This window comes from Muntiacus reevesi, chromosome 11 (genome assembly GCF_963930625.1).
Source record: "Muntiacus reevesi chromosome 11, mMunRee1.1, whole genome shotgun sequence".
NCBI lineage: Eukaryota > Metazoa > Chordata > Mammalia > Artiodactyla > Cervidae > Muntiacus > Muntiacus reevesi.
Window position 1 is genome coordinate 64,679,891 of NC_089259.1, and position 12,169 is coordinate 64,692,059.

Consider the following 12,169-nt stretch of genomic DNA (forward strand, 5'->3'; position numbering starts at 1 on the left):
GCTTTTTTCCCCCAGGAGCATTTTCTTTCTTCACGTAGGAAGGTATGTCTGCTCAGATGCTCAGTTGTGCCTGACTCTTTGTGACCCCATGGACTGTAGCCCACCAGGCTCCTCTGTCCATGGGGATTCTCCAGGCAAGAACAGTGGAGTGGGTTGCCATTTCCTTCTCCCGGGGCTCTTCCTGACTTAGGGATCGAACCTGTGTCTCCAGTCTCCTGCATTGGCAGGCAGATTCTTTGCCTTCTAGCACCACCTGGGAAGCGCTATATAGGAAGGTATATGAAGGTGTTTTTATTGATATGTATAATCAATACATATCACCCTAAGCGCTAATGTGATAATCACGCTCCCCTGTAACTGAGTATGAAACAGAGAATAGATGATTCCCCATAGTCACCTGACTTCTCTTTCACTTTTCTACTTTACCCTCATGATTTAATGAGCACCTATTAGATATTGTATTAAATTTTAGTGAGAAAGAATGGCTAGCCATAGTTAACTTTCGCTGTTGGTTTTTAACATTAAACCTGAAATTGTACTGAAAGTTAGAAATGAGCTTGAATATCTCTGTGTACCTCAGTTCACTTCAATATTTGAATCTTGGCTTTCAGCCAGATAGTATTGCTAGCAGGGAGATATAATCCAGGCAGAAGAACTTGCTTTAGGAAAAAAAAATTTCATGATCTCAAGTAAAGTAGGCCATGTCTGATGAAAATGGGAGATATACGAGTCTAAGGCCAATTCTAACATAAGGAAACTAGAATCTATATATCAGCATGAACATTGGCCCCTTCAACATGTTTCCCTCAGGAGGCTGTGCATGTTCTCTGAAAATTCTTTGGAAATCTGGAATTATTTGTGAAACATTCATTTTAAATAGCTTCAGTGGTATCAAATCTTTGAGGTTCTTTGTTTTTGAGAAGTGGTATGATATAGCCTATCAGTTTGAGACTAGATCTGAAGGGGTAGCCACAATTTTTGTTTCAATGTGTATTTATAAATTGAGAACTAAAATAATGACATTGGTTTTCCCATGAGATCTGAAAACTAGTGCATGAACTCGTGCAGTGGTTTTCTAATCATTCTGCTTCCACATTTGGGCACCTTCTCTGCACAACTCCAAGGGCATTGTGCTCTAGGAGTGATATGAGTGGGTGCTAAGTCCCTTCAGTCGTGTTTGGCTCTGTGCGACCTTATGGACCGTAGTCCGCCAGGCTCCTCTGTCCATGGGAATTCTCCAGGCGAGAATACTGGAGTGGGTTGCCATGCCCTCCAGGGGATCTTCTCAACCCAGGAATTGAACCTGCATCTCTTATGGCTCCTGCGTTGGCAGGTGGGTTCTTTACCACCATAGCCACCTGGAAAGTACCCTAGGGGTGACAGTTAGATGAGAATAGTAGGAAGCCTGGAGTTGTGGAAGGAGTGGTCCTGCCCTCTACAACCTGGTCTCTACACAGCAAAGGGAAATCAGCTGAATGATGGAATTCTTCATGCTAACTTTATGCCTTTTGTATATTTGAAATTATTTTAAAATTTAGAAATGTAAATGAGCTCAAAGTGACTGTCTTATTAAAACTCTCCATTTGCTTCCCATTGCACTTGGGAAAAAGTGACTCATGCTCATGACTATGTTCTACATGGCCTCATGTGAACAGGGCCCTTTATGTCTAATCTCATTTCATACCATTCTCACCATGCCCCAGCCTTATCTTCCCAAAATACCTCATTTATGTCACTGCCTCAGAGCCTTTGCATTAGCTGTTTCTTCTGCCTGGAATATTCTCTTCCAAATCTTGATGTGGTTCATGGTTGAATTCTGTTCCTTCAAGTTCTCAGCTAAAATATCTTTCAGAGACCTCTGACCATCTGTGGTGAATTTATATGGGGCCAATATAGCTAAGCTGCTCATAGGTTCCTCTGAATTACATCTGCATAATTCCAGAATAGTGTAGATCAAAGAGGTGTTTGGCATGAGACTTAGAGGACTAAGGGAAAGCAACCAGATCCAGATTCTTTTGATAATTGAAAGCTCCAAGCGAGGCATGCACTGTTGCTGCTCACCCGGTTTATTGCTTATTTGCCAGTTCACCTTCTTGGTTTGAGGACCAACAGCCAGGCCCACAGAACACCAGCTCCAGCTGCGTCACCTCCATCAGTTTCTTTGACTCCTGGGCCAGATGTGTGTATTGCTCTGTGACAAAGGGTGCTGGGTTCTGCAGGACAACCCCATCATCGAGGTTGGAGACATGAAGGCAATGAGGCTGGCCTGGGTTCCAGTGCACCCTCATAAGTTCCACTCAGTTTTTGTGGGTCACCTCATCCTGGCAGGTCCCAGTGCATCCTTGCTTTCCCCACTTCACATCCATTTTCCGTTCTCACTTCAGTTCAGTTCAGTTTAGTTGCTCAATTGTGTCTGACTTCTTGTGACCCTGTGTACTGCAGCATACCAGGCTTCCTTGTCCTTTACTATCTCCCAGAGTTTGCTCAAACTCATGTCCATTGAATCAGTGATGCCATCCAACCATCTCATCCTCTGTCCTCCCCTTCTCCTCCCACCTTCAATCTTTCCCAGCATCAGGGTCTTTTCCAATGAGTCAGTTCTTCGCATCAGGTGACCAAAGTATTGGAGTTTTACCTTCAGCGTCAGTCCTTCCAATGAATATTCAGGACTGATTTCCTTTGGGATGAACTGGTTAGATCTCCTTGAAGTCCAAGGGACTCTCAAGAATCTTCTCCAACACCACAGTTCAAAAGCATCAATTCTGCGCTCAGCTTTCTTTGTAGTCCAACTCTGACATCCATACATGACTACTGGAAAAACCACAGCCTTGACAAGACAGACATTTGTTTGCAAAGTAATGCCTCTGCTTTTTAATATGCTGTCTAGGTTGGTCATAACTTTGCTTCCAAGGAATAAGTATCTTTTAATTTCATGGCTGCAGTCACCATCTGCAGTGATTGTGAAGCCCCCCCAAAATAAAGTCTCTCACTGTTTCCACTGTTTCTCCATCTATTTGCCATGAAGTGATGGGACCAGGTGCCATGATCTTCATTTACTGAATGTTGAGTTTTAAGCCAAATTTTTCACTCTCTTCTTTCACTTTCATCAAGAGGCTCTTTAGTTCTTCGTTGCTTTCTGCCATAAGGGTGGTGTCATCTGCATATCTGAGGTTATTGATATTTCTCCCGGCTATCTGGATTCCAGCTTGTGCTTTATTCTCATGATATACTCTGCATATAATAAGCAGAATGACAATACACAGCCTTGACGTACTCCTTTTCCTATTTGGACCCAGTCTGTTGTTCTGTGTCCAGTTCTAACTGTTGCTTCCTGACCTGCATACAGGTTTCTCAAGAGGCAGTTCAGGTGGTCTGGTATTCCCATCTCTTTCAGAATTTTCCACGGTTTATTGTGATCCACACAGTCAAAGGCTTTGGTATAGTCAGTAAAACAGAAATAGATGTTTTTCTGGAACTCTCTTGCTTTTTCAGTGATCCAGTAGATGCTGGCAATTTGATCTCTGGTTCCTCTGCCTATTCTAAAACCAACTTGAACATCTGGAAGTTCACGGTTCACGTACTATTGAAGCCTGGCTTGGAGAATTTTGAGCATTACTTTACTAGCGTGTGAGATGTGTACAATTGTGTGGTAGTTTGAACATTCTTTGGCGTTGCCTTTCTTTGGGATTGGAACAGCCTCCTATAAGAAAATCCCTATAATAAATACCTAATTTTGTATATTAAAAATGGAATGTGTGTGTATGTTGAAGATGTCCTAGTGGTATTTCTTTTCTGATCAGACCCTACAGATACACCATCATATTTAATGTTATTCCCCATCCTAATCACTCTATTAGATTATTTTCTTTTTATAGTACTGCTTTCTCTTTGCCATTGCCTCTCTCCTCAATTAGATTGTAAATTCTGAGGGAGTTTGGCCCATTGTATTGTTTATTGCTGTATCCCTAGGACCTAGAACATTCTCTGATTGGTTCACCTTAGATGCTCAAAAATACTTTTGAATGAATGGATAAAAGAAATTCTGAAAAAGTTTTAGACATATATTTAGCAATATCTCCTATATAGTGACTTCAACAATGCTGTGCTATTCTTTGAAAGTGACAGTGAAAATCCCTCAGTTATGTCCAAGTCTGTGACCCCATGGACTATACAGTCTATGGGCTTCTCCAGGCCAGAATACTGGAGTGGGCCTATCCCTTCTCCAGCGGATCTTCCCGACCCAGGAATTGAACCGGGGTCTTCTGCATTGCAGGGAGATTCTTTACTAACTGAGCTACCAGGGAAGCCAATGTGCTGTTCTTTATTAAGTTATTAAAATATGGAACTGAGAATGTGTAAAAATCTTGAGTAGTCAAGTGGTTGTTAATAAACCTAATCTCTAAAATTCATCAATTGTAAAAGGATTTTTCAAGTTATCAGCCAGTTTCTCTCTATTTTAAATAGAGAGACCATGTGACTGGCATCTTAGCCCACCACAACTAAACGAATCGACTTAAAAGATGTCTACGTTAGCTAGAGGAAGGAATGTTGACAGTAGTCTGAAGCATCTGGGAGAAGACAGAAAAACTATAAATGACCCTAACACTCAAATTCCAGCAGCCTGGGGTCATTTAGTGTGGGTGAAAACAGCCCTGCACGCCTTGATAGACACTTAGAGCTTTATTGTTCAATATAGCTCATGACAGGAATTCCCTGGTGGTCCAGTGGTTAGGTCTCTGTGCTCTCACTGCCAAGGGCTTTCACTTGATCCCTGGTCAAGGGGCTAAGATGCCACAAGTTGTGCAGCCTGGTCTATATGTACATATATATATATGGTACATACATATGTATATATATATATATATACACACACACACACATATATCATGGTAATAACACTTAATATTCAAAGATTAAATAATGTTCAGTATTCTCATAGAAATGTTCAAGTACATTGTTAATGTTTTATTCTTATTAAATTGGTAATACATGTACATTGATTGTACAAAAATTAGAAGTTTGAAAAGAGTAAAAAATTGAGAAATTAAGTCCCTACGGCCACTTATTTCCCTCCCCTGGATTCAGCCTCTACTCCCAGTTTCTTGTGTATTTTTCTACAGCTGGCCCCATGTATATGTAAACACATGTGAAACGCAAACTGGAGCATCCCATACAGGTTGTTATGCACATTCAGCAGTTAGTTTTGTATCCCTACTTACTGCATCACCCCATCTTTTCACTGATTGCTTAGAATTTCATTATATGAATGAATCTTTTTAAATTAGTGATTCAATTAGTGATTTTAAATTAAATTAAATGAATTTCTAAAAATAGTCCTCTGTTACTGGACATTGTTGGTTTCAAGCCTTTTGCTATTACAGGTAGCCCCCTAAACTTTTGGAATAAAAAATTTGCCTGGCCCTCTTCCCCTATTCCCAGACCCTCCCTGCCCTCCCTGTCTCACTTTCCAGGATCTAAACTAAATCATTGAAATTTCCAGAGCGATAGAAGTGTTTTTGTTATTCATGGTGGAAACTGATATTTTGTGCTAATGAGATGACTCAGTATGATGGTTGACCACACCAGAAAGGCCAAACATGTGATTAGAAGGTTGGGGCTTTGAGTCATGAAAATTTCAGCCTGATCTCCAGGGAGGGAAGAGGCAATGAGGATTAAGTTCAGCCTTGTGGTCAATGAGCCAATCTATCATGCCCATGTAGTGAAATCCCAACAGAAACTTTGCACACTGAAGCTCAGATAAGCTTATAGATTTTTTTAAATACAGGTAGAATTAAAAGCATTTGTTTAATGGCCACTGTGTTCTACCTGTGTCACAGGTAGAAAAGCCTTACTTCTTGGAGATTATGTTTAAACCCCCATATTTTCCTCTAGCAGTCTTATTTTTTTGTGTTTAAAGTTCTGATTCACTTGAAATTAATTTTGCTGTAAAATATGAACTAGGGATACAACTTAATTTTTTTCAGAAGGTTGCCCACTTATTGCAACATCATTTATTGTGTAATCCACCTTTTATTTATTGATTTATAGCTAGTCTATTTTGAAACTTTTAGGCCTTTCAATAAACTTGATTCATGGTGTAATACCACACTGTTCTAATTATTGTAGCTTTAAAATATGCCTTACTGTCTGGTTGGGATAATTTCTTGCTAGTACACTCGTTTTTCTTGATTTTTTATTATTCGTGTCACTTTTTTCATATGAGCTTTAGAATCAATTTTTTTCTGATTTTTTTTTTCAAAAGAAAAACAAATCTGCTTTCAGTTTTTAGTGGAGTGAATTAAATTTCCATATTAATTTAGGGTGATTTGACTTACTTAACATGTTGGATGTTGATTTCACAGATGGTAGCTCGTCCTTGGCTCCTTAGCCAAACATGTCAACTGTCTGAATTGTGGTTGCTTCCATAGTGATCCAAGAAACTGGTATGAAATACCTTTCTATTTTTTTCTAATGTGAACGTTATTTGTCATCACTTTTTTATATAAAACTTGAACATTTCTTGATAATCTCTAGATATTTTAATGTTTTCTTTCACTTTATGTTGCATGTGACTGTTGTTTTATATGTGAAGACTGTTGGTTTCTATATTTTAATTTTGCTTTCAACCACCCAACTGAAATCTTCTAACAGTTGTAATAACTTTTTAGTTGACTCTCTGGTACTTTCTAGATAAACAATCATGATATCTGCAAAGAATGATCATTTAAATTCTCCTTCCCTTTTTTACCCCTTATTTTCACTCCTTATTACTAGTATCTCCAGAACAAGAGTAATTAGTTTTGGTAACACGGTGTTACTATTCCTACATTCCACATTAGGTGGTTCCAAGAGACTGTGAAATATGTATACTGTAATGCCTAGAATAACAACTAAGAAAAAAAACAAGTTATATATTTTGTCAAAATGCAATAGGAAAATTGAAGCAAAATAATAAAAAATATTCAAAAAAAATAGGAAAGAGGAAACAAAGAAATTAAAGACAGAGAAAAAGAGAAAAGCAGAAAACAACAAAATGACAGACCTAAATCCAAACACATCAATAATTACGTTAAATGTAAATGTTTAGAATACACCAATTAAAAGAGACAGAATAGGCTTTTTAAAAATGTCCCAACTATGTGCTATCTATAAGAAACACACTTCAAGTATGATATAGGTGTGTGTGTGGATACTCAGTCACTTCAGTCATGTCCGACTCTTTGCAACCCCATGGATATCACCCACCAGGCTCCTCTCTCCATGGACTTTTTCAGGCAAGAATACTGGAGTGGGTTGCCATGCCCAATAATGGGAAAGATATACACATGCAAACAACAATCAACTGAAAATTGTTACTACTGTTGTTGTTTAGTCACTAAGTTGTGTCTGATTCTTTGTGATTCCATGGACTATAGCATGTCAAGCTCCCCTGAGCGTGGAATTTTCTAGGCAAGAATACTGGAGTGGGTTGCCATGCCCAATAATAGGAAAGTTACACACATGCAAGCAGCAATCAATTGAAAACTGGAATTACTATTGTTGTTGTTCAGTCGCTAAGTTGTCTGACTCTTTGTGACCCGATAGACCATATTGGACTTCCCTGGTGGCTCAGACGGTAAAGCGTCTGCCTACAATGCAGGAGACCTGGGTTCAATCCCTGGGTCGGGAAGATCTCCTGGAGAAGGAAATGGCAACTCACTCCAGTATTCTTGCCTGGAAAATCCCATGGACGGAGGAGCCCGGTAGGCTACAGTCCATGGGGTCGTAAAGAGTCAAGACACGACTGAGTGACTTCACTTCACTTCACTTCAGACTGTATGCAGCTTGTCTGGCTCCCCTGTCCTCCACTATCTCTCCAAGTTTGCTCAAATTCATTCATGTCCATTGAATTATTATATTAAGATCAAAGTAGACTTCAGAGTAATGAAAATTACCAGGGATAAAGAAGGGATGAAAAGATAAAAGGGTCAATTCCCTAAGACAACATTGCAGTCTTAAATGTATACATCAAATAATAGATGTTCAAAATACATATTTCAAAAACTGACAGAACTGAAAGGAGAAATAGGCAAGCTCAATTTGGAGACTTCAACACTCTTCTCTCAGTGATCAACAGAACTAGTAAAAAAAAAAATCAGCTAGAATATAGAAATGAACACCACCACCAATCAAGCAGATCTAGTTGATATTTATAGATTACTCAACCCAACAGCAGAAATATATACATTCTTTTCAGGTACACATGGACCATTCATTATGATAGACTATATCCTGGTTCATAAACCATAACAAATCTAAAAGAATTGAATTTATACAAAATATACTCTCTGATCATAATCAGGAACAGATAGATAACTGGAAAATCTACAAACACTTGAAAGCTAAACACTTTTTAAATGAACCATGGCTTACCAAATATATTTTGAATTGACAGAAAATGAAAATACAGCATATGAAAATTTGTGGGAAGAAGCAAGTGTGTTTCTTAGAAGAAAGTTTGTAGTATCAAAAGCTTGTGCAAAAAAGAAGAAAGTCTCAAATTAATAACTTCAGCTTCAAACTGAAGAAAATAAAAAAGAAGTGAAAAAGAACCCCTCTTTTCGACGCTATAAACTGTAGCCCACCAGGCTTCTCTCTCCAAGGGATTCTCCAGGCAAGAATACTGGAGTGGGCTGCCATGCCCTCCTCCAGGGGATCTTCCTGACCCAGGGATCTAACTCATGGTCTTCTAGGTCTCCTGCATTGGCAAGGGGGTTCTTTACCCCTAGCACCACCTGGGAAGCCCATTTAGCCATTTGGGAAATATAAAGGGCACAGTGATAAAGAATCTGCCTGCCAATGCAGGAGACGTGGGTTTGATCCCTGGATCAGGAAGATCCCATTCTCCATGGACAGGGAAGCCTGGCAGGCTGCAGCCCATGGGGTCACAAAGAGTCGGACACAGCTGAGCATGAGTGTGCACATCACATATGCAAATTAAAATTGTGGTGAGAAATACCACTAGATACCTATTAGAATGCTAAAATAAAAAAAATGAAAATAACAAGTCCTACCATGGATGTGGAGTGTCTGTAACTCTCCTATATTGCTGGTAGAAATGCAAAATGGCACAGCTGCTCTAGAAAAAGTTTTGCAATCACTTATATGTTAAATATCACACAACAATCCTACCTCTGAGTATTAACCCTAGATAAGGGAAAACTTATACTCGCATAAAAATCTGTACACAGACTTCCCTGGCAGTCCAGTGGTTAAAACTCCACCCTTCCACTGCAGGGACCACAGGTTCTATCCCTGGTGAGGGAACTAAGATCCCACATGCTATACAGCACAGCCACAAACAAACAAAAAATCTGTACCCAAATGTTGATAGTAACTCTGTTCACAATCATAAAACCTGGAAACAACCTATATACCCTGAATTTACAAAGTAGGATATATCCATGCAAAGTAATACTGTTGGTAATAAAAAGAATCAAACTATTGAGTCACACAACTTGGATGAGTCACAAAAGCATTCCAGTCTTAAAAGGTTATATACTATATGATCCCATTTAGATGGCATTTTCAAACAGGGCTTCCCTAGTGGCTCAGTTGGTAAAGAATCTGCTTGTAGTCATGGAGAAAAGATCAGTGGTTGCCAGGAGTTACAGGTGGGAGAAGGGTATGACTGTGAAGGGATAACACGAAGGAGTTAGTTGGAGGTGATGGAACCTTTCTGTATCCCAGTTGTGGTTGTGACTACATCACTGTGTACATGTGTTAAAATTCAAAGAGCTGCACACTGAAAAGGTCAATTTTATTGGGTCATAATTTAGAGACTAAAATAAATTTTACGAAGTGGATGTTGAATTTTGTCTAGTGACTTTCAGCATTTAAGAATATGATATGATTTTCTCTTTTGTTCTATTAAATAGTGAGTAGTATTAACAGATTTCCTGAAGAAGAACCATCATTCAGTACATTTTTTAAAGTTTTACCATTCCAAACCAATGAGATTTTTAAAAGTGGGATAATCAACAGGGTATAAACTTGAGCAGTTTGAAGATTGAAAATATTCAGATTCTCTTATTCTTTGAGGATGTCTTTGAAAGACAAGACTCATATGTGTTTGTTCTGAAAAGTGCATTTAAAATCAGTTGATTTATTTTGATTTTTGCTTTCTGCATCACTTATACTTCAGGGGTTTTGCCACTAGATGCTTTATAGAGCTGGTTAGTTGTAAAAGGTGCCAAAGTCTGTCATATTTAGAAGGTATTATTATCTACTAGGAAGAGCAGAGACTTTTTGACAAGACAGTCTGATTTCAAATCTTGGCTCTGCCATTTTTCAATCATTTTCTCGTATGTAATCTTGTTTGGAATGAACAGTGATTTCTTTAGCATGGCGAAGGGGTCATACTGAACAAAGCGAGGAGTGTTCAGCTGTGAGAGATGGTTCTGACGTTACCAACTCACGGGACTGGTGTAAAGATTATGTCTGGTGCTTGTGCCTGTACAGTGCAGTGTTCTTTATTTACAGGCTTGAAGGTTGTGCGCAAAACTTTCAGTGAACCAAAGGTTCTTCCTAACCTATTCACTCACAGAGATAATATTTAAATGTCCATGAGATGAAAGTGTGTGTTTTAAATAATGGTACATATGTGGTTAGAACAGAAAGTAGGTGTGATTGGAATATATTCAAGATTCTATCTACTTCACACACGACTACATTCCAACATACACCCACACAAAATAAACTTAAATCTCTTGCCTAGCCTGTGAGCCTTAAAGATCTTTCAGATTAGCTTTTAAGACTTACCCAGAAGTTAAAGCATTTGTAAAAGATTTGGTGGTGGAGGCGGGGAGGCAGAGAGGTGTTGAAGTGCAAAGTGGTTTCTTCTCAGATGCACCAATTTCTGTGACCAAAGTTCCTTATCAATTTAGTAAGTTGTATTATTCTTTTGTTCCTTTTGTGAAGACATCAGGTTCTGTAGAAGTCAATGACATTCCATAGTTTGTTAAAGTTTAGTAGTTAGTTTCAGACTAACAATCTTCTTAAACCCCTGTAAATTCTATCTTTGATTGTTCCCAAATGCATAGAGAGTGGTTCATATGCTTAATCTGAGAAGTCAGGATAGAAGGCATTCTAGATGTAGTAGAGTTAGGTTTTACGAACAGTATCAAAAGTCACGAATTACAGCTGCTACGTAGATTTCAAGGTCATAGGTATCTCACCTTTTAAAATATAAATTCCTTTCCAGAGAGCAACATTTCCTGCCTGCCCTTCCGCTTCCAAGATCCTGTCTCTCTCACTCTGCCCAGTAGGACCCCTTTCTTGTGCTGAAAGGATCCCTTCGCTCCGAACCAGATGTTTCCCCCCAGGGCTCGGCTTTGAGTCGGTAAGGCAATATTTCCTGCCCTTTGTCTTCTCATTTCTCATGCCTCTACTCTTTATCATAATGTTGTTTTGGTGTTTCTACTTCTTGATGATACACCACTGTCAGCTCAAGCGCACGCTATGAGTTTCAACAGCTGTGACATGTCTAAACCGCATTATCTTGAAAGTGTTGGCACCAGTGAAAAATAGAAAGGAGCCAAATTAATAAAACAAAACATTTCAAAGGGTTCCTATGGATACACCCTGAAACCGGGAAGTACCCACTGGGTTGAGTTGACTCATTCCTCCTGTAATCGCCTCTCCTAGCCTTGCTGCATCATTTATGTCCACACCGTATAATGCGTGCTTGAGGAGAGTCGGAGCATCTGATGATTGCAATCACATCACCAAAGGTGTGCCTTTTTGCCTATAAAATCCATTCTTAAATGGGTTATTGTGTTTGAAGTGATTGATTACAGTCTTTAGAGATAAAATATGAATACTGTACAAGGGGTGTGGAAACCAAGGTACAAAAATGGTACGTTTTATGTAAAGGAGTAATCAGAAAATAATGAGTATGCATTCTAATGAAGGTAAAGTCACTGCAGCAGATTGAAAAGACTTCCTTTTATTGCGAGTAGAACCTGTGCAGAGCCGGGCTCAGGCAGTAATAACGCGGTGTTACGTTCCTTTACATCTGATTTTATGAGACCTTTAAGTGTCGGTGCTACTCTCCTCTTTATGTATTCGTATTTTAGTTTTAATATATTTGCTTAGAGTTTGATTTTTTTTAATGAGGTGAAGCTTCAGG

At 39.0% G+C, this 12,169-nt stretch overlaps 1 protein-coding gene across 2 annotated transcripts in view; it reads left to right on the plus strand.

Annotated features, from left to right (window-relative positions):
• The window catches only part of GPR180 (G protein-coupled receptor 180), a 38,052-nt gene extending 26,700 nt beyond the window's left edge, over positions 1–11,352 (plus strand). Inside the window, exons 10-11 of one of the 2 annotated variants that reach the window (XR_010658506.1) lie at positions 6,363–6,443; positions 11,243–11,352. The gene's annotated coding sequence lies outside the window, so the exon portion shown is untranslated. The remainder of the gene's footprint in view (positions 1–6,362; positions 6,444–11,242) is intronic. The other variant, XR_010658507.1, reaches the window with a different exon arrangement.
• The last annotated feature ends 817 nt before the right edge of the window (positions 11,353–12,169 follow it).